Raw genomic sequence first — 22,615 nt, forward strand, 5'->3', positions numbered from 1 at the left:
CCAGGTGGCCCACATTGGCAAAGCACAGGCGCCAAGACTCAATAGCCTCGTGAACCCCCACCTCGCGAGGCCACCGTCTCGCGAGGCCACCACATGGGCGAGGCCAATCATGGGCGAAGCCACCCCGTCTCGCGAGGCCACCATTCCGCGAGGCCATCACATGGGTGAAGCCACCCCGTCTCGCGAGGCCACCATCTCGCGAGGCCACCACATGGGCGAGGCCAATCATGGGCGAAGCCACCCCGTCTCGCGAGGCCACCATTCCGCGAGGCCATCACATGGGCGAACCCACCCCGTCTCGCGAGGCCACCATTCCGCGAGGCCATCACATGGGCGAAGCCGTCCCATCTCGCGAGGCCATCACATGGGCGAAGCCACCCCGTCTCGCGAGGCCCTTGGGCCACTCCCACCATGCGAGGCCGAGGGAGGCTGCGAGGCCCTTGGACCACTCCCACCATGCGAGGCCGAGGGAGGCTGCGAGGCCGTCAACGGCGCCCCATGCGCGAGGCCGTGCAAGGTCCCACGCGCGCGCGCCCCGGGAGGTCCATCAGCCCACCATCTCCTCAGGAGGCCGACACCCCGTCACTTGACACGTACGGGCCCAAACCCCACCATTAGGGGCCATGTAAGGGAAGTCACACGAAGGGGATGGCTTGCAGAGGAGGCATCTTTCCTCGCACACTAAGATGTAGAGCGAGGCCACGCGCTTATCGCCCGCGCCCGTGGGTGACCTTGAGGTGCTTCGGGCATCTCGTGCTAAGGACCCAAGATTCCTACTCAACGCCACGGCCAGTACAGGCGCCAAGGGTCCCATTCCTTACACCTCGAGATCCCTATGCTTAGGAGATCCAGTACGAATCGAATGAGACATATTTGTACGACCAAGTACTAAGTATGGATACCAGTGCCAGTGAGATTGCTGGGGTAAAGATCATGGTCCGTACATCTACGGCCATAGGTCAGAGCCGACACCACTACCTCCTGCGCCAATACGCCTGCCACCACGCATCAGGCATGGGTACAGACAAGTAGTGGAGACATCCTCCTGACACCTGCTCCTGTACGGGATGTACAACCACAACCTCTGAAGCCACTCCCCTAATACAATACGTATGTACCACTTGGTCCCCTGGACCACTATGTACCTGAGGTCATTAGAGCCTACTATAAAACGAACTCCAAGGCCACCTGAAAGGAGGTTGGAAATTTTACTGTAGCAGAGCCTTAAGTGTGAATGAAAGATTGATTTCTCCATTATTGTGCCATCATTGTTCTCGAGTTTTTGTTCAAGTTTTTACTGCTTTCTAATTAGCAATCTTGATTTGATAATTTTTCCAACTTAACTTCGTTGACGAGTTCTCACCGTCAACAACGATGGTTTAGCGATGGTGCCGTAAAATTTAATTTTTGGTATCTAAACGATGGCTAACGATGGTTTAGTTATGGTACCTTAAAAACTTAAGTTTTACATAAAACAATGGTTTAGCGATGGTACCATAGAAACTTAATTTTTGGCATCAAAACGATGTCTAATGATGGTTTAACTTTGGTACCATAAAAACTTAATTTTTGGCATAAAACGATGGCTAATGATTGTATAATGATGGTTTAGCGAAGCGCTAGCGATGGTACCATAAAACTTAATTTTTGGCATCAAAACGATGGCTAACTGTAATGTCCTGGTTAGCCATGACTGTTACACTGTGTATTTTAAATAGTGCTTAACTCGCTAAATGAGCCATTACGCCATAAACGTGCATCTAAGTGTGATTACTGGTCCAGGGTTAAAAATTTCGGTTAAAAGGAATGGATGTTTCATTAAAAACATTAAATTGTACATGGGATCCCATGATAAACGCTTACAAAGTTGTTTACAGTTCCAAAAAGGTCATTACAAATCAAAAGTTACAACCCACCGACCTAAGCGGCAAAAATAAGGTTTAACCCTAGTTCCTCTTAGAAACCTTGGTCGTGGTGGGCAAGCGGCCGCATATGTACACATCACCACCTAAGCTCTCCAAATCATGGTTGGTCCAACTTTCCTTTCCCTTTACATGCACCACGTAGAACCCGTGAGCCAAGGCCCGACAAGAAAACTTAATACAAGTGCATGAACAATATATACATATTTAGATGTATATCTAACAGGCCCAGTAGTAATAACCTACCCATGCACGCATACAGGTACAAATAAATGATTAGGGATTCATTATGGGGCTCGCAACCCTAATCAGATGACCATAGAGTCAACCTGGGGTCCTTTGCCATGAATAGATGACCATAGAGTCAACCTGAGGTCCTTTGCCCTTGCCATATGACCATAAGGTCACCCTAGCTCTGAGTAACTAGCCATAGAGCTAGTCAAGCGCTTTGGTTTTTCTACGACCATTGGATCGAACTAGCGTGTGACGCTCTCCTGATTAGATCTAATCATATCGACCAGCGCTCAACGCACTATTTCCGCCCTTGACTCATAAGACAATGATTTACGACCAGCGCTCAACACTATTGCCGCCATTGACTGATAGGTCAATGCTTTTCTCAAATATATATAATGCAAAAAAGCATTCATCATTTAAAAAATATCCACATATAGAGCCCTCAACATGCTTCATCAATAATTAAATGCATATCATAATCATGCGCATTTACAGGGACCAAAGCCCAATCAAAACTATATTCAGCATTCAGGCCAAGCTCTAATCATGTGTGTCACATAATGGGTGCAGTTTTCTTACCTCAGGTCCAAGTGTAATATAAAATAAGAACGACCCTCGAGCATGATCCTAATCCCAAGCCCCTAGTGATAACCTAGTCACAACCAATTATAGAATCCCATCAATAATGAGTAAATAAAGACTTTTGGACCGAGTTCTAGCCTCCGAGACATCGAATCCTACTAAACCGGGTACTAGGATCGATCCCGAGCCTTTAGGTTTGAGTTCCCGCACTCAAAACCTCCCCGAGACCCCAAATCCCTTAAGCGTCGCGACCCCTAACCATTTGAGTCATAGTCCGTTCAAGTCAAAGGCCCGAGCCTCTTCTCTGCCTGCCCAAGCGCTGCGACGCCCACTCGCAGGCATCGTGGCTCAAAAGCCTCACAGCCACCTACTTCTCATTCGCCACATTTGAGTCGCGGCGCCCCAAGAATAGGGTCGCGACTCGACCTGCAAAACTCAGTTTTTCTTTGTTTTTCTCATGCCAAATCCCTCCATAAAACTATCCAAACAAACCCAAATCTCAAAAACAAAGTTCCCAATCATCTCAATTGCACAAACCCATCAGAACCCAAGCTTAAAACCATTCAAGAACTCATCAAATCATAGAATCCAATTCAAAACTTAAGAAACTTAAGGAAACGAAAACTCATAAATTCAAAGCTTAAATTACCTCTGATTATGTCGTTCTCACAAGATCCTCCAGCTAATAAGCTTCTAATCTTTCCTAGAATCGTTATGATTCTATCCTTGCTTGAATCCGAGTCCTAAAATTCGAGTTTCCTTCAAAATGCAACGAACAGTAAAAAGGAGAACGAGAGAGAGAGAAAAGTGTTCGAACATGTTCTTCTGTTTCTATCAGGTTACTTCGAACTCAAGTAACCTTAAGTAAAACCCTAGGCTTGGGGTCCCAAAAATGCCCTCGAGGGTAAAATAGTCAAAATTCCCAGAATTTCCTCCTGATCTCACTAATTCCCAATATATCATCAAATATTCATTCCCATTACCCAATAACCCAGTACTGTATAAAATTCCCAAAATATCCCTTGACTCACCTTAAGTCAAGTATTGATCCCGTTGTGACTTTCTTGCTAACTTGCTCACTAGGATCGCCTCATGCCGAGTAATCCAAATATATCCACATAATAATGTGGTCCCACACATAAATCACATATATGCCAAATATACTCATAACGGCCTGATATCGCCCAATAACTCGTAAGCGGTCGTAGTAGTAATCGGGCTATGTCGTATCCACAGAGAGGTAAAATACAATTAAAAAGAAAGATTAGTAAATCAGAAATAATAAACTTTGAAATAATGTAACTTTTAAAAAGAAAATAAACATTAAATAAACAAAATCGAGGAATTAGAATCAGAAATAAAATATGGAAGGCATAAGTTTCATTCATGCAAACATATATATATTTTAATAAAATTGATTTATTCTACTATACTATAATTCTACACCATTAATTATAGTTGGAAAATATATATAATAAAGCTTACCTTAAAATATGTTCTTTAATTAAATTATACTAACTTCTAATTTTAAAAACCTATCATATTATATACCTTAGAGTGACAAAATATCAATGGCAGAATGCAGTAAAAAACATATAATATAACAAATATCCTAAATTAAATTAAAAGCCTAAATTACATAAGAAGAGCATGACTAGACTTATGTAAAAGACATTAATATATTTAGAATAAAAACTTAGAAGAAAATAAATTTAACTGTAACAAAGATATAAAAATAAAGAACAAAATAAAGAATCAATATATTAAAAATATAATGCAAAACATGAACTTCACTCTAGCCTTTCCACAAGAGAATTTAGACTAAAATAGGCATTGTTTTCACTCAAAGTAATGTAAAAGAAATGAAAGAAAAATAAGAACAAAAATGCTTTTCTCTCTCACTATACTCTCCACAATTTAATTCCACAATCTGATGTTTTTTTTTACTCCATTTGGTTCTCTATTTATAGTTGAAATAAGACCTAAAAATGTATAAAATCGTGTACAAAATAGTGGGAAAGTGGCATAAAAACTTATGGAAGTGGGGAGAATGTTGTTGAGCCGTGCGAGACATCTTGGCCACATGGCAGAAGTTGATTGGCTCGGCAGTGGAGTGTTGCGACGTGGGGGACAGGTGGCAGCGCGTCAGTCGGCAGGTGGTGGTAGCTGTCAGATCGTGGTAGGTGGCAGCTGCAGTTGTCGGGCGCGTGGGAGACAGGTGCTGAGGTGTGGGACAGGTGGCGGGCTCGGGTTGGACGGCGCGGCTGGAGGCATACATCTCGCGTTACTCTTGGCAGGTGTGGCAGCGTGTCAGACGAAGTGGCAGGTGGGTCAGCTGCTTGGCTTCGGCGCGGCTCGGCTTCGGCGACGTGGCTGGAGGCTGGAAGGACATGTGGGCTCAGCTGAAACTTTGGGTTTGGGCTCCATTTTTGGCCTAGTTTTTTCAAAAATACCACTTTATCATCATTCTTTTCAACTATATTTCTTTCTTTCTTCTTTCTTTTTGTTTGTGTGAAAAATACATTTTATTTCCTGAAAATTAAACACAAATTAAATCAAAATTAATATTTTCAAATATAAAACATATGGCAATAAATCCATGAGAATATTAATTAAAACTTAATTAATTTTAAACTTTAAAACTAATAAAATAAAAATTTTTAGCACTAATCACAACCCCCAACCAACTTATTGCTAGTCTCTAGCAATTTAAGTGAAATAATAAATGTTAACATGATATATTTCAGGTCAAAAATGATAAAAGAACTTAAGTATTAACACAAAATGTTAGTAACAAGTCAACAAGAGCTATCAAGATTACTTTGAATAAATCTAGAGTTATGAGTGTGTGCACCAAACTTGAACCTTCTTACCGCAAACCATAGCACATGAAGCCTTCGAAATTATACCAAGTAAAAGTCTCAACTCCATTAACATCTCATGTAATTGAAAATATTTAAAGTTTAAGGTTTTCGCTCATGGAGTTGGAAAAAAAGTAAGCACTCATCAAATGGGTATATATTTAGGACAAACTCTTAAATAATTATTGAAACGAAGATAGGAAATAAACTATTTGGACAACCACCATAAAGAGTACAACAAAACCAGTTTTTCGGGATTTTAAGTTAAATAGACAATCTTTACATTTATTCTAAGAGCCATAAAAATAGAACATGAAATTAATAAACACATTATTTTTTTTTCATGGACACAAGAGACAACATAATTGAAAATGATATAAATATTGATCTTGTGTCTTTCTCCTTTTTTCTATTTTTTTTTCTTCTTTTTTCTTTCTCTTTTCTTCTTCTTCTTTTTTTTATTTATTTATTTATTTTTATGAACAAAATAATAAAAGGCTCTCTAATTAGATTTGTCTATAGAAAATATTATCCTTAAAACATCATCCATTCATACAAAAAACCTTGTCCAAATAATTATAATCATTTCTTAGAATCAATAAAAAATTTTAAGTTGTTTTCTCAAGTCTCACCTTTCACACAAAAGAATGGATTCTTAAACGAGGAAAAATTCTAAGCAAATATGTGCTAATCAACCATCTTACCACAATGTTTGGCATGTGCATTAGGTAACTCTAGAGAAACTCTTAGTAATACAAATAACAAAAATTGACTCAAAAGTAACATTTTGCAAAAATAAATAATTTTAAAAAAAAAATTGACCGTGAAAATATTAATATGACAAAAATCAACATGAACGTGCATGAATATACTCACCACCCCCAACCAAAATCTAACAATGTCCTCAATGTCTCAAAAGATAATAAATGTAAAAGAGCAGGGAAAGAGAACACCTGGATAGCGAGCGTCGAGTGATAGAGCGAATATTGATTCTCTAAAACATGAAAAATTGAAAACACAAAATGATAACAAATAAAATAAAATGACAAAAGGGAAATAAACAAAAAATAAACCTATGTACAAACAATTTGGAACACTACTCAGACTTGGTAAACCGGTTCCACGAGAGTGACTTCTTCAGGAAGGGTCACCCTCTCTATGTAGTGTTTCAGTCGTTGGCCATTTACTTTGAATTTTCTCCCTTCAGTTGGATCTATGACCTCAACAGCACCGTTGGGAAAGACAGATTTCACAACATATGGGCCAGTCCACCTTGATCTCAGCTTGCCAGGGTGGATATGCAGACGAGAGTCATAAAGATTCACTCGTTGGTTTGGCTCAAATTCTTTTCTGAGGATCTACCTATCATGGGCCGCTTTCATTTTGGCCTTGTAGATCCTAGAGTTGTCATCAACATCGTTTCTTAACTCTTCAATTTCTGACAACTGAAGCTTACGATTGAGTCATGCTGCCTTGAGATCAAAATTTAGGCTTTTAATTGCCCAATAAGCTTTGTGTTCTAGCTCAACAGGAAGGTGGCAGGCTTTACCATAGACTAGCCTATAAGGAGACATACCAAGTTGAGTTTTGTAAGCAGTGCGGTATGCCCAGAGAGCATTGAGAAGTCGTGAGGACCAATCTTTGCGGTCAGGATTAACCATCTTTTCTAAAATTTTCTGAATTTCTCGGTTGGCTAACTCAGCTTGGCCATTTGTCTGTGGGTGATAAGGCAATGAAACCTTATGAATTACACCATATTTTTTGCATTAAGGTCTCAAAAGAATAGTTACAAAAATGGGTGCCTTGATCACTTATGATAGCGCGAGGTGTGCCAAACCTAGATAACACATTTTCCTTTAAGAATTTCATAACAGTTGTGTTATCATTATTTCGACAAGGCACATCTTCCATCCATTTTGAGACATAGTCTATGGCGAGGAGAATGTAAAGGTAGCCAGAAGAAGGTGGAAATGGTCCCATAAAGTCTATCCCCCAACAATCGAATATTTTTATTACAAGAATTGGGATTAATGGCATCATATGTCTTCGGGACAGAGCACCTAATTTCTGACACCTTTCACATGATCGACAGAAATTGTTAGTGTCTTTGAACAAAGACCACACTGTAAGATTTTTGCAGCAGTTTTTTTCATAGAAAAATGACCACCACAAGCTTCATTATGACAAAAGTTCAGGACACTAAAAATTTCATCATCTGGAATGCAACGTCTCATAATTTGGTCGGGGCAATACTTAAAAAGATATGGATCGTCCCAATAGATGTTACGAACCTCGACCAAAAATTTACGTTTATCTTGTGCACTCTATGTAGTTGGAAGTTCGCCAGTCACTAAGTAATTAACGATATGATCATACCATGACAACTTAGTGACTGTGAAGAGATGTTCATCAGGGAAGTCATCTCGAATGGCTGGGCCATCAGCGGAATCAAAAAATTCAAGACGAGATAAGTGGTATGCTACCACGTTTTCAACTCCTTTCTTGTCTTTTATGGTCAGATCAAATTCCTGTAACAGAAGGATCCACCTAATTAAACGCGCCTTAGCATCCTTTTTGGAAAAGAGGTATTTTAAGGCGGAATGGTCCGTTAAGACTGTGATAGGTGAACCAATAGGTAGGAACAAAACTTGTCAAGTGCGAATACTACAACAAGTAACTCTTTTTCAGTGGTAGAATAGTTCATTTGAGCACTGTTAAGAGTTCTACTTGCGTAATAAACAACGAAGGGCTTCCCTTCCCTTATTTGACCTAAGACAGCCCCTATAGCATAATTGCTAGCATCACACATGACTTCGAACGGTAAGTTCCAATCTGGTGGCTGAATGATAGGGGCGGAAGTGAGTTTTGCAACAAGCGTTCAGAAAGATTCCTCACACTCAGGTGTCCAACTGAACACAACATCTTTTGCTAGGAGGTTTGACAAAGGGAGAGCAATTGTCGAAAATTGTTGTATGAACCTCCTATAGAATCCTGCATGCCCAAGAAAAGATCGAATGTCTTTAACAGTCTTGGGGATGGGCAGCTTTGATATGAGTTCAATCTTTGATTGATCGACCTCAATTCCTCGTTCCGACACGACATGCCCCTAGACTATGCCTGATGGCACCATGAAATGACACTTTTCCCAGTTGAGTACCAAGCCTTTCTCTTTGCAACGTTTAAGCACAAACTCTAAATTGAGAAGGCTTGATTCAAAGGAATCTCCAAAGACTGTCAAATCATCCATGAATACTTCCATACATTTCTCGATCATATCACTATATATGCTCATCATGCATCTCTGGAAAGTGGCTGGAGCATTGCACAGGCCAAATGGAATGCGCCGAAAGGAAAAAGTACCAAAAGGACAAGTGAATGTGGTCTTATCCTGATCTTCTAAGGCAATCTCGATTTGGTAATACCCTGAATAACCATCGAGAAAACTATAGAAAGGATGACCTGCCACACGTTCCAATATTTGATCGATGAATGGAAATGGAAAATGGTCTTTGCGGGTGGTTGCATTTAATTTTCTATAATCAATGCACATGCGCCACCCAGTTGTGACCTTGGTAGGAACAAGTTCCCCTTTTTCATTTTGTACCACTGTTACCCCAGATTTCTTGGGAACAACCTGAGTTGGGCTGACCCATTTACTGTTAGCAACCTGATAGATTATGTCAGAATCCAGAAGTTTCAAGACTTCAGTCTTTACTACTTCCTTCATCGTTGGGTTCAATCTTCTTTGAGGGTCACGACGTGGTATAGCCCCATCTTCCAATTGAATGTGATGGGAGCAAATTAAAGGACTAATACCTTTGATGTCAGCTATCTTCCATCCTAATGCATCTCTTTGTTATTGCAACACATTGATGAGTTGGCGCTCTTGTGTGGCATTGATCTTGGAGGATATTATGACAGGAAAAGTGTCGTCAGCTCCCAGGAAAACATGCTTAAGACCCTCGGGAAGTTGGGCCAACTTTGGTCAAGGAGCTTGTTCAATGGATGATTTTGGTGTTTCTCGATCTTGAGGAAGTTCCTCAAAGATTGGATTCCAAAACATGGTTCTTCTAGCCTGTGAGTGTTTGACGATTTCAGGGTTGATTTTAGACTCATCGGGTTCAGAACTTTCTGAAATTTGGAAGAGGTGATTAAAATGATTAGACGTGTATTTCACTTTGACCTCTTCCGAAATAAGTGTATCGATCAGATATGATTGGAAACACTCATCGTTATCAGGTGGTTGTTTGCCGATATGGAAAACATTCACTTCTAGAGTCATGTTCCCAAAAGAGATTTTCATGAGACCATTCCTACAATTAATGAGTGCATTTTCTGTTGCGAGGAAAGGTCTACCGAGAATGATGGGAATTTTGGACTCTATACTCACTTCAAATTGAGTGTCCAAGATGAGAAAATCAACAGGGTAATAGAATTTTTCAATTTGAATCAGAATGTCTTCTACGATTCCCCGAGGTTTCTTAACTGATCAATCGGCCAATTGTAGCACCACAGATGTGGGCTTGAGTTCTCCTAGACCTAATTCCAAGTATATTAAATATGGCATGATATTTACACTTGCTCCTAAGTCTAGAAGGGCTTGACCAAATTCCTGCTCCTCAATTTGGCATGAGATGGTGGGACAACAAGGATCTTTGTACTTAGGCGGTGTCTTGCAGTCAATTACCGCGCTAGCTTGTTCTACCAAGAATGCAGTTTTCTTGACATGGTGCTTTCTTTTAACAGTTCATAAATCCTTGATAACCTTGGCATAAGCCATCACTTTTTGATCACATGGAACAATGGCAAGTTGATCTTCACTTGTGTTAAAAGGTCTAGGATTTCACCATGATTTTCCAGTACCTTTCAAGTGGATTTCAAAGCTTGAGGAAAGGGTTCCTTTACTGGAATGTTTATTGGCACATCATCATCTTGAGCGGGCATTGACGTACTTGTTGTCTTAGTTAATGGTGAAACCGTACTTTGACCACTTCGAGTAGAGATGGCATTAACTTCTTTGAAATTTGTATCTGCAAAGGAGGAGGCTTGTGCCATGTGTTGCCCTTTTTGATGGATTAGAGGTTGAGCATGAAGTCTACCATGCTCTTAAATCGCCAAAGTAGTGTTTAGCTTTTTCATTTGGATTTTCATGTCTTTCATTTCCTCTACCATTTGTGTGAAACAAGATATGAGCTCTTGAGTTTAGGCTATTTGAGTTTGCGCAAGCATCTGACAAGTATTCTCTAGAGAATTACTTGATTGCATGTTATTTTGAGGAGCAATGTATGCTTTTGGCGGTAGTTGCTGCTCAGACCTCCATTGGCTCCCAGATGCTTGGTTTGAATCCTTCCAGTTGAAATTTGGATGGTTGCGCCAATCGGGATTGTAAGTGTTTGAGAAAGGGTTATAAGGCTTCTTGTAATCCCCTAAAGCATTGCATTGTTCCTCATTTCCTCCTCTTAACTCACCAAGAGTTAGGCACTGTTGCGGTTGATGTTCCACCCCTCCATAGATGAAGCATGGATCTCGTGTCTCTACCTTTGCAGCCATGTGGATTCCTCTACCTTCTTGAGATTTGAAAGCCTCAAATTGTTGTCTCAATGATTCAATTTGGCTTTTGACGTTGTCATCTTCCCTTAATTGGTAGATTCCAGTTGATCGTTGCTTGTCCATAGGACTCGGTCCATCCCATGTGTAGGACTTTTCAGCAAGATCGTCGAGGTACTCGAAAGCTTCATCGGGATCTTTTTGAAGGAATTTTCCATTGCAAATCATTTGTACGAATTGTCTTTGTCCGGTTGTGAGACCGTCATAGAAATAACTGATCAGACGCCAGCTTTCGTATCCATGATGTGGTCATTGATTTATCAAATCTCTAAACATCTCCTAGACCTGATGGAAACTTTCATGGTCTTTCTGGATGAAGGTAGATATTTGCCTCTTAAGGCTGCTAGTCTTATGGGGCGGGAAATATTTGGCAAAGAATGCTTTTGTCATTTTGTCCCATGTTTCGATAGATATAGGCCTTAAGGAATACAACCAACTTTTTTCTTTGTCTTTGAACGAGAAAGGAAAGAATTTCAATCTCACAATGTTGGTGACATCAGCTCGGTTGTTGAATGTAGCCACCGCCTCTTCGAATTCCCGCATATGCACGTACGGACTCTCATTTTCTAACCCATGGAAGGTTGGTAAGAGGTTAATCATGTCGGGTTTGAAATCAAAATTTGGCATATTGTTGGGATGCATTATGCATGAAGGTGTGGCTGTACGCGTAGGATGTAAATATTCCTGTAGCGTTCTTGGTTGGACTTCATCTTGATGAGCCATCGTGGGTGGTTCAGGAAGTCTCGGTGAATCGTGAGTGTTTGAACAAATGGAAGAAAACGACGAACTAGGAGAGTTTTCTAAAGTTTCTACTTGTTGTCTCACAAATCTTCCTAGTGTGTCTCTGTTTCGTGGCATAAATATTTTTTTATTTTGTAAGTATTATAAGCGCAAGTGTGTAATAATGTATTAAGTATACACCAAAAATGTTCCCAGGCCAATTGGGAAGGCTGCCAAGGTACCACTTTAGGCCCAAGAGCTTTTCTAGAACTCCCCGAGGTTCTTAGAAAAGGTTGGAGGGTAACGCTAACACAGACCTCATTGAAGAACTATTTTTTTAAGACAGAACAAGTTTGGATTTTACTGATTTCCAAAATTACACAAATGTTCTCAATACTTTTTTTTTTTTTTTAAATTATGATACAAAATTTTATGCTCTCTTTTTTTTTTTTGAAAAAAAAAACTAAATCTATAAAAAAAATCCTAATCCTAAACCTAAACCTAAAATAAATAAATAAATAAAATAAAACAATAACAATAACAAAACAAAAAGAATAAATAAATAACTAAAAATGAGCCAAATAAACAAACTAAAAATAAAAATAAACCTAAAAGTAAAATAAACAAATAAAATAAACACAATTAGAAAAATGAATAAAAGAATAAAAAAAAGAAACTAAAAATAAAAATTACTAAGGAAAAAAAATTAAAAGAGAAATAAAAATTAATATACAAACCTTTAATTGTAGAATTACCTCCCCGACAACGGCGCCAAAAATTGATATCGCCCAATTACTCCTAAGCGGTCGCAGTAGTAATCGGGCTATGTCCACAAAGAGGTAAAATACAAGTAAAAAGAAAGATTAGTAAATCAGAAATAATAAACTTTGAAATAATGTAACTTTGAAAAAGAATATAAACATTAAATAAACAAAATCGAAGAATTAGAATTAGAAAGAAAATATGGAAGGCATAAGTTTCATTCATGCAAACATATATATATTTTAATAAAATTGATTTATTCTACTCAACTATAATTCTACACCATTAATTATAGTTGGAAAATATATATAATAAAGCTTACCTTAAAATATGTTCTTTAATTAAATTATACTAAATTCTAATTTTAAAAACTTATCATATTATATACCTTAGAGAGACAAAATATCAATGACAGAATGCAGTAAAAAGCATATAATATAACAAATATCCTAAATTAAATTAAGAGCCTAAATTACATAAGAAGAGCATGACTAGACTTATGTAAAAGACACTAATAAATTTAGAATAAAAAATTAGAAGAAAATAAATTTAATTGTAACAAAGATATAGAAATAAAGAATCAATATATTAAAAATATAATGTAAAACATGAACTTCACTCTAGCCTTTCCACAAGAGAATTTAGACTAAAATAGGCATTGTTTTCACTCAAAGTAATGTAAAAGAAATGAAAGAAAAATAAGAACAAAAATGCTTTTCTCTCTCACTATACTCTCCACAATTTAATTCCACAATCTGATGTTTTTTTTTACTCCATTTGGTTCTCTATTTATAGTTGAAATAAGACCTAAAAATGTATAAAATCGTGTACAAAATAGTGGGAAAGTGGCATAGAAACTTATGGAAGTGGGGAGAATGTTGTTGAGCCGTGCGAGACATCTTGGCCACATGGCAGAAGTTGATTGGCTCGGCAGTGGAGTGTTGCGACGTGGGGGACAGGTGGCAGCGCGTCAGTCGGCAGGTGGTGGTAGCTGTCAGATCGTGGTAGGTGGCAGCTGCAGTTGTCGGGCGCGTGGGAGACAGGTGCTGAGGTGTGGGACAGGTGGCGGGCTCGGGTTGGACGGCGCGGCTGGAGGCATACATCTCGCGTTACTCTTGGCAGGTGTGGCAGCGTGTCAGACGAAGTGGCAGGTGGGTCAGCTGCTTGGCTTCGGCGCGGCGCGACTGGAGGCTGGAAGGACATGTGGGCTCAGCTGAAACTTTGGGTTTGGGCTCCATTTTTGGCCTAGTTTTGTATAGTTACCACTAATCATCATTCTTTTCAACTATATTTCTTTCTTTCTTCTTTCTTTTTGTTTGTGTGAAAAATACATTTTATTTCCTGAAAATTAAATACAAATTAAATCAAAATTAATATTTTCAAATATAAAACATATGGCAATAAATCCATGAAAATATTAATTAAAACTTAATTAATTTTAAACTTTAAAACTAATAAAATGATATTTTTGAGTACTAATCAGGGCCAAATTACAAAAAATTGTCCTTCTAATAAGAAACAGGCGCACATGCTTATTTAATACACCTAAACATGTATATCAAGTCATATAATAATATAACTCACATAATCACATAGTTACACACATATATAACATATAAACATGTGATTTCCATAATTTGTCATCCTGGCCCCCTAATCAAGGCCCTAAGCCTTATTAGGTAATTTGGGACGTTACAACTATCCCCTCTTTACAGAAATTTCATCCTCAAAATTTTACCTAAACAGCTCAGGATACCGACTCTGCATAACTAATTCTAGTTCTCAGGTCGCCTCCACGACCTTGTTGTTCCTCCATAATACCTTAACCAAAGGTATATTTTTATTTCTCAGGACCTTGTCCTTCCTGTCAAGTATCTGAACTGGTTCTTCCTCATAGGAGAGATCTACTTCAAGCTCCAGATCCTCGTAAATCAACACATGAGTCACGTTTGACACATATTTCTGAAGGGCCGAAATATGAAATACATTGTGTACGGCCAACAGTGTCAGAGGTAAAGCCAACCTATAGGCTACCTGACCAATCATTTCTAGGATCTTAAATGGTCCTACAAATCTAGGGCTCAACTTGCCCTTCTTCTCGAATCCTCATCCCTTTCAATGGTGAGACTCTAAGGAAGACATTGTCTCCCACTTGGAACTCCACATTCCTACATTTGAGATCAGCATAACTTTTTTTTTTGCTTTGAGAAACAGGCATCCGAGCTCTAATCTTCTCAATGGCCTCATTGGTCCTCTGAACTGCCTTAGGCCTTAACTATTTCCTTTCTCCTATTCCATCCCAATGAATGGGAGACCTAGATTTCCTACCACACAATATCTCATAAGGAGCTATCCCAATGGTTGACTGAAAGCTATTATTGTAGGAAAACTCTATCAAAAGAAAATACTTACTCCAGGACCCACAAAAGTCCAACACACATGCTCGTAATTTCTGCAGAGCCCCATGAAGGCGCACTTTCTCTTTCACATAGAGATCTGCATACTGGTCAACTGTATACGTTGTTCTCACTAGTAAGAAGTGAGATGATTTGGTGTATCGATCCATGATAACCCACACTGAATAATGTTGACCCATTATCCTAGGTAACCCCACCACGAAATCCATCGTAATGTCCTCCCATTTCCACTATGGGATGTCCAGAGGCTGTAATAGCCTTGCTGATCTCTGGTGCTCAGCCTTGACTTGTAGACATGTCAAGCACTTAGCCACATATTCTGTCACATCCCTCTTCATCCTAAGCCACCAATGCAGTGATCTCACATCATGATACATCTTCGTGGTGCCTGGATGCAAAGGGGAAGGAGTAGTATAAGATTCATCCAGAATCTCCTGCATGATAACAGTGTCATCAGAAAACAGATCTGACCCTTGTATCTCAACAAGCCCATAACTGACACTGTATAATCCCTAGATACTCCAGCTAGGATGTTCTCTCTGATCTTTGTCAATTGTGGATCTCCCAACTGACCTTCCTTTATTCTCTCCAACAGTGTTGACTGCAGTGTAATGTTGGCCAACTGGCCCACCAACAACTCTATACCAGCTCTAGTCATATCCTCTGCCAACTCTCTGGATATCTAGCTCGCACTGAAAATCTGCATTGGATCCTTCTGGCTTAAGGCATTTGCCACTACGTTGGCCTTCCCTGGGTGATACAGGATTTCACAATCATAATCCTTTATCAACTTCAGCCAACGTCTCTGTCTCATGTTCAGGTCTTTCTATGTAAAAAAGTACTTTAGGCTCTTGTGGTCAATGTATATCTCACACTTTTCTCCATAAAGGTAATGCCTCCATACCTTTAATGCAAAAACCACTGCTGCCAACTCTAAATCTTGTGTGGGGTATCTCTGCCCATACTTTTTCAACTGACGTGATGCATAGGCAATCACCTTCCCTGACTACATAAGAACACAACCAAAACCCTGATGTGAGGCATCACAGTAAATTAAACTTCTCCTGGTCTGTCGGGAGACTCAAAACTGGAGTTGTGATCAATCTCTGCTTCAATTCCTAGAAGTTGTTCTCGCACTTGTCTGGCCATACAAACTTCTGATTCTTGCGTGTCAGTTCCGTCAATGAAGAAGCAATCCTTGAGAACCCTTCCACGAAACGCCTGTAATACCCTGCCAACCCAAGGAAGCACCTAATCTTTGAGGCATTCCTTGGCCTTGGCCAATATCTAACTGTCTCAATCTTGGGTCCACCTTGATCATCTCCTTACTAACAATATGACCAAGGAAAGTTACTTGAGGTAACAAGAACTCACACTTCTTAAACTTTGCGAACAATCGGTGTTCCCTCAGTCTCTGTAGAACCAACCTTAGATGTTGCTCATGTTCTGACTCTGACTAATAATAACACTACAATAAAAAGACTCTACAGTGACGACATCTATTGTGACGACTCCAAAGTCGTCGCTGTATGTAATCCACAAAAAGAAAATATTTTTTCTTAATTTATTAAAAATATAAGCATATTAGGAATGAAGAGGGTATCAAGAATTTGGAGGGACTGGTTGTGTGTTGTTGATGACCCTACAGGAACGACATGTCGTCCTTGTAGGGTACCAGAAATTTGGAGGGACATGAGGCGGGAACTAACTCTACATCGACGTAGAGTCCTCGTCGAAAAAAAGAGGGAAATATGTTTGTCTATAGCGATGACCTATCATCGATGTAGGATTCTTAGGGAGCTCAACCGCCCAGAGTTGGTTGCCTATTTGCACCCCCTATAGCGACAACTTGTCATCGATATAGAGTCCAATTTAATCTACTGATGAGTTATTTTGTACTCTACAGCGACGACAGGTCGTCGCAATAGGACCAAAAAAATGTGGGAAAGTTAACCACCAAAAAATTTAAGTCAAATTTTCACTGCCTATAGCGACGACATGTCGTCGCTGTAGGGGATTCGTGAACGGTTCCTTTACCTATAGCGACTACATGTCGTTGCTATAGGTGAAGTGAAACGGTGCGTTTGGCTTCAGCGACGAAATTCATATACTCTATAGAAACGACATGTCGTCGCTATTGAGTCTGTCGATATAACCTCCAACCCGAGCATTCTTCTTCATTTTCTACAAAAAAACATTCAAAGGAGACGACGAAAACCGTCCCCCACCGGCGTTCTGACGATTTCCAATCTGTTTTGTGGCCATTTAATCCTTATTTCTGTAATCTATACATATTTTCTTTGTATTTTATGGTTTCATTTATGTTTTTTGGTTAATATATGTGTATATTTTGTATTTGTTATAAATGGGTGTGGACGCCAAAAATCCACCAAGGAAAAAAGGTTCGGTCCCTTATTGAAGTAAATGGCTAAGGAGTACCAAAGGCGTCAAGTACATGATAGAGGTAGATGGTTATTATGTGCCACCAAGAGGTCACGCATTTGTGAGGCCCCAAGCCTCACGAAGTCATTACATGCAAATGGGAGGCAAGAATTCCACACTGGTAAAAGACCCACATCATGTGCCTAAGGACCCTTGAAGGTCCAAAGCAATCATGTCTAAAGCCCCGTAAGGTCCACTCGCATTTCAAGAATATCACACTAGGCATCAAGCACCTCATGCGCACCCATCACCTCACACATCCCTCGAGCCTCGCACACACCAAGCGCCTCGCACGCATCTGGCATCTCGCATGCATCAGTCGCCTCGCGCGAATCAGTCGCCTTGCGAGCCCCTAGCGACTCGTGCGCACCTGGCATCTCGTACGCATCAGGCGCCTAGCGCGCACCCAACGTTTGTATGCAGGTGCCATGACACCTCCCTAATGCGTGTAAGGACGCCAAAGCCCCTCGTGCCTTTTGCCGCAAGGTCAGCATAAGGATTCCCAACAAATGCCTCAATATAGGGAATACAGGGCCTGCATAAAGGGAACCCACACTATCCCATTGAAGAACCTATAAGTTCTTAAACACTTAGTAGAAAATAACAATATTTATTGCAAATATATATTTTGAAGACCTGAGACCCACCACATACGAGGTACCCGGATGAGTACGGGATGTACGACCCTAAAGAGGACAGAGGCGTGACTCTGACATATGTGCCTGGCAAGCAGTGGAAGTATGAGAAGTTGTGGCATGACATGCATGTCTCTGACCACAAACAAGCATCGACACCACAATCCTCTGCTCCACCACGACCTGTGCCACTACCATGATAGTGTACCCGTGTACCTTCTTGTCCCTTAGGACCACCTTGTATCAGGGGCAATTAAATCCAAGTTATAAATAGACGTCCACCCCTCATACGAAGGGGTTGGAAAATTCATTGAATACTCGGGCTATTAAGTAATATACGAATGTTTACTCCATTGTTGATATGCAGTTATTTTTCTCAAGTCCATTCTAAGTTCTTTGTTTAACGCCCAAAACGTGCATCCAATAAGCGGTGATTGTAGTATAGATCGGGCGGTCGATTCCACAAGGAGGCAAAGAAATAAAGTTAATCAATAAATAAAGTTTAGAGATAAATAATATGAGGAAAATAGAACAAGTGATATTTTTTTTGTTTTTGAGATTTAAATATTAGAAATAAAGATAGACTAAAGTGTGATGTAACAATAGGTAACAAGTAGGAAGGATTAAGAGTCACCAATATGCATACTTATTTATTTGGATCTTTGATTCATAAAAATTATACAAATGAGTAGTTCACATCCCAACTATTCATTTGGAAGATTTAACATTGAAGCACAAATATGTTTCACAAAAATTCAAGTGATTATTATTCTTTACCATGGAAATATGAGATAGATCTTATGAGAAATCTAAAAATGACATTATACCATTGACAATAATGAAATAAAAGATTGGACATAAAACCTAACACAAATATTACTTTTACTATTTATAAAATATATAGAAAGAACATGACTAATTCTATATAGATTTTAGCAAAAGTAAATATATATGAATGAGATGGAGAAAGTGATAAAGATATTATCTATATTATTTTTCACTAATTTGATAATACATAGAATGTGCTTGACAAAATCTATATACTATTAGTAAATATAAATATAGATAACAAGATGAAGAAATATAGATGAAGAAGTAGATATGAAATAAAATAAATCACTCAAATATATAAACTTTAAGCACATGGTGAATCAAAAATACCAAACAAAGTCATAGTGCATGTAGGATCATCCTAACCTTCCTAAGAAGGTTAGCCTATTATGCTAGACATTCTCATGAAATTCTAGAGAGAAAATATGAGAAATGAGACTAAAATTTGGTAGAGTTTTGCTACCTAAAAATTACATGGTAAATGTGAAAGGAGAGTCCCTATTTATAGAGGGAGAAAATGACTAAAAATAAATTAAACAACAAAATGGGGTTTACAAAATAAATATGAAATATTAATAATAAAATATGATTTTCAAAAATCAAATCTTATTATAAATATTAACCTAGTTATTTTGGTGCACGGTCAATATGCCTTTTTTCTAAAACACCAAAAAAAGATGAGCTTTAAAGATCAAAATGGGAATGTGCAAGGCCCAAAGTGCTTAAAATATTGGGCTCATGGGTGGCTGCTGTAGAGAAGACTTTGACCCATTCCCAACCAATGGGAGCGCACCACGTGGGCGCTGGCTGGGGGAAGAGAAGGGGCAGCCAAACCGGGTCAGGCGCGGGTCACGCGGGTCGGCCGGGAGACCAGGCTGGATGGCTGGGCAATGTGGTGGCCTTGGGTTGGCTGGCAGGAGGACGCGTGGCGCTACAAGAGCGTGCCACCTGGCACTGGGGAGAGAGGAATCCAGCGGGCCTGGGTCTTTGGGCCGAATTCTTGGGCCTTTTCTTTTCAATTTTGCCAATTTTCTTTTATTTGTTTCAGATTTAATTCTTTCTTTCTCTTTTCATTTCAAAGTGCCAAAATACAACTTTAGTTCCTACAAAATAATAATAAATTAAATCATAATCAAATGTTTTCATTTATAAAATAAATCATATTAATTCTATGAAAATATTAATTAAAACTTAATTTATTTTGATAATTAAAATCAACAAATGTGCATTTTTCACCACTAATCATTCTTATTTTGTCATCTTCTTACTAAGCTTTGAGTTTTCCGACCAAACATCTACCATCAACAGTTTGGCACCGTCTGTGGGAAGGACAACTATCAAGTCGTTGTTCTTCCATCAATTTTGATAAGAAAAAATTGCAAGGCGTTCAAAACGCCTATGGGAATCTTAGGATGCTGAGATCCACCTTGACGGAGGCCAACTAAAAGCCTCCATAAGAGACCCTCTGCCACCTGAGAATGGAAGAATGCCGGAGGAACATTCAACCCATGGAAAGGAGAAGGAGACATCACTCCCAGTGGTCCAACCTAGGGGAGGTCATCGTGAACCAGCTATGACCCATGTGGGTGGCCAGAGTACGCACCCTCCTCCTCAACCACCGATTGCACCACGCTCCGGCCACCAGGATCAATGCCCCTCTTTGCACAAGTCCAACAACAGTTTGTGGGTGCACTCCGTGAGTCCCACCTCCAAAACTCGCTTTTACAAGAACGGGATACGCGTGTTGTGCATAAAAAATCAAAGGCTGGAAGCCACAATAGAGAACATGCAGGAGGTGTTGAATGACCTGCTACAAGGAAGGTCAAGCATGCCCCTTCCCCAGCATAGGAGAAAAAAGCATGCACGAGGAGAAACCACCATACCCGTGGACGGTGACAAAACGCAACTCTCCACTTGTTGTACCCCTCGACTAGAACGCGAGGAAGATTGTACACCAGTGGTGAAACCTGGTGCGAACCCCACCTACGGGAAGTGCGAACCAAAGACTACCCCCACAAGAGCTTCACCTGACTTGAGGGAGAAATTTAACTCGAGAGAGTCCGAGGTAAAAACCACACCCCCCACAGCTCCCCCAAGGGACACAACCAAATCAAGGGTTCAGTCTTTGAACCCACAAGACTCCTTAAGCAAAAAGAGGAGGGAACTAGACATCAAAATGCAAAGCCCTCGAGGCAAGATTATCACTGCATCTGGGGGGCACAGAGATGATGAAGAATTTGAACATGATTCACCTTTCACAAGGGAGATCCAGGTTGAGTAACTCCCTACCAACGTCAAAGAGCCTCGCATGACTCCGTATGAGGGTACTACGGATCCAAAGTATCACTTAGACTCCTACAATAACTTGATGAGGTTAAGGGGAGTCAATAGCAGAGCAAAGTGTCATTGCTTTTTGGTTACACTTAAAGGAGTTGCGTACAAGTGGTTCAAGATGTTAAGGCCAGGAACAACCAAGTCGTTGCAACAATTCTCTAGCAAATTTCTTCAGCAACACCATGTAATCTGTGATTACATTATGCACGCACCTGGCACCTCACGAGCCCCTAGTGCCTCGTGCGCACCTGGCATCTCGTGCACATCAGGTGCCTAGCGCGCACCTGACGTTTGTATGCAGGTGCCATGACACCTCGCTAATGCGTGTAAGGATGCCAAATCCCCTCGTGCCTTATGCCGCAAGCTCAACATAAGGATTCCCAACAAATGCCTCAATATAGGGAATACAGGGCCTGCATAAAGGGAACCCACACTATCCCATTGAAGAACCTATAAGTTCTTAAACACTTAGTAGAAAATAACAATGTTTATTGCAAAGACACATTTTGAAGACCTGAGACCCACCACGTACGAGGTACCCGGATGAGTACGGGATGTACGACCCCGAGGAGGACAGAGGCGTGTCTCTGACATCCGTGCCTGGCAAGTAGTGGAAGTACGAGAAGTGGTGGCATGGCATGCATGTCTTTGACCACGAACAAGCATCGAAACCACAATCCTCTCCTCCACCACGACTTGTGCCACTACCATGATAGTGTACCCGCGTACCTTTTCGTTCCCTAGGACCACCTTGTATCAGGGGCCATTAGAGCCAAGCTATAAATAGACTTCCAACCCTCATACAAAGGGGTTTGAAAACTCATTGTATACTCAGACTATTAAGCAATATACGAATGTTTACTCCATTGTTGATCTGCACTTATTTTTCCTCAAGTCCATTCTAAGTTCTTATTTAATTATCTTCTTACTAAGCTTTGAGTTTTCCGACCTAACATCGTTGACAAGTTCTCACCGTCAAAAATGTGTTTATGAATTTTTTGTTATTTTTTTTGTGTGCAGAATACTTGGATTACTGGTGTTGGATAACACATTAGCCACTTTTGGGTATTGTTTTTAAATTTTTAAGTTTTTTATTATTGATTAATTGTTAAGTTAAGTTAATGATTGTATAAGTGGTTATTTTATACAAAGTTGAATTTTGTAAATTTTATGTTTTATCTGTTTATTTATTAATTTAATAATATTTGTATTTTTTTAGGGATAGATTGTAAAAATATTTATTAATTTGATTTAATTAAATATTA

The 22,615-nt window shown here is 39.8% G+C and overlaps 1 non-coding gene across 1 annotated transcript; it reads left to right on the top strand.

Moving 5' to 3' along the window:
• Positions 1-11,444: 11,444 nt before the first annotated feature.
• LOC133813658 (small nucleolar RNA R71) lies at positions 11,445-11,551 on the top strand. Its single transcript, XR_009884665.1, has one exon. It is a non-coding gene; the product is annotated as a small nucleolar RNA R71 (small nucleolar RNA).
• Positions 11,552-22,615: the final 11,064 nt, after the last annotated feature.

This window comes from Humulus lupulus, chromosome 1, assembly GCF_963169125.1.
Source record: "Humulus lupulus chromosome 1, drHumLupu1.1, whole genome shotgun sequence".
In the NCBI taxonomy this organism is placed as follows: domain Eukaryota; kingdom Viridiplantae; phylum Streptophyta; class Magnoliopsida; order Rosales; family Cannabaceae; genus Humulus; species Humulus lupulus.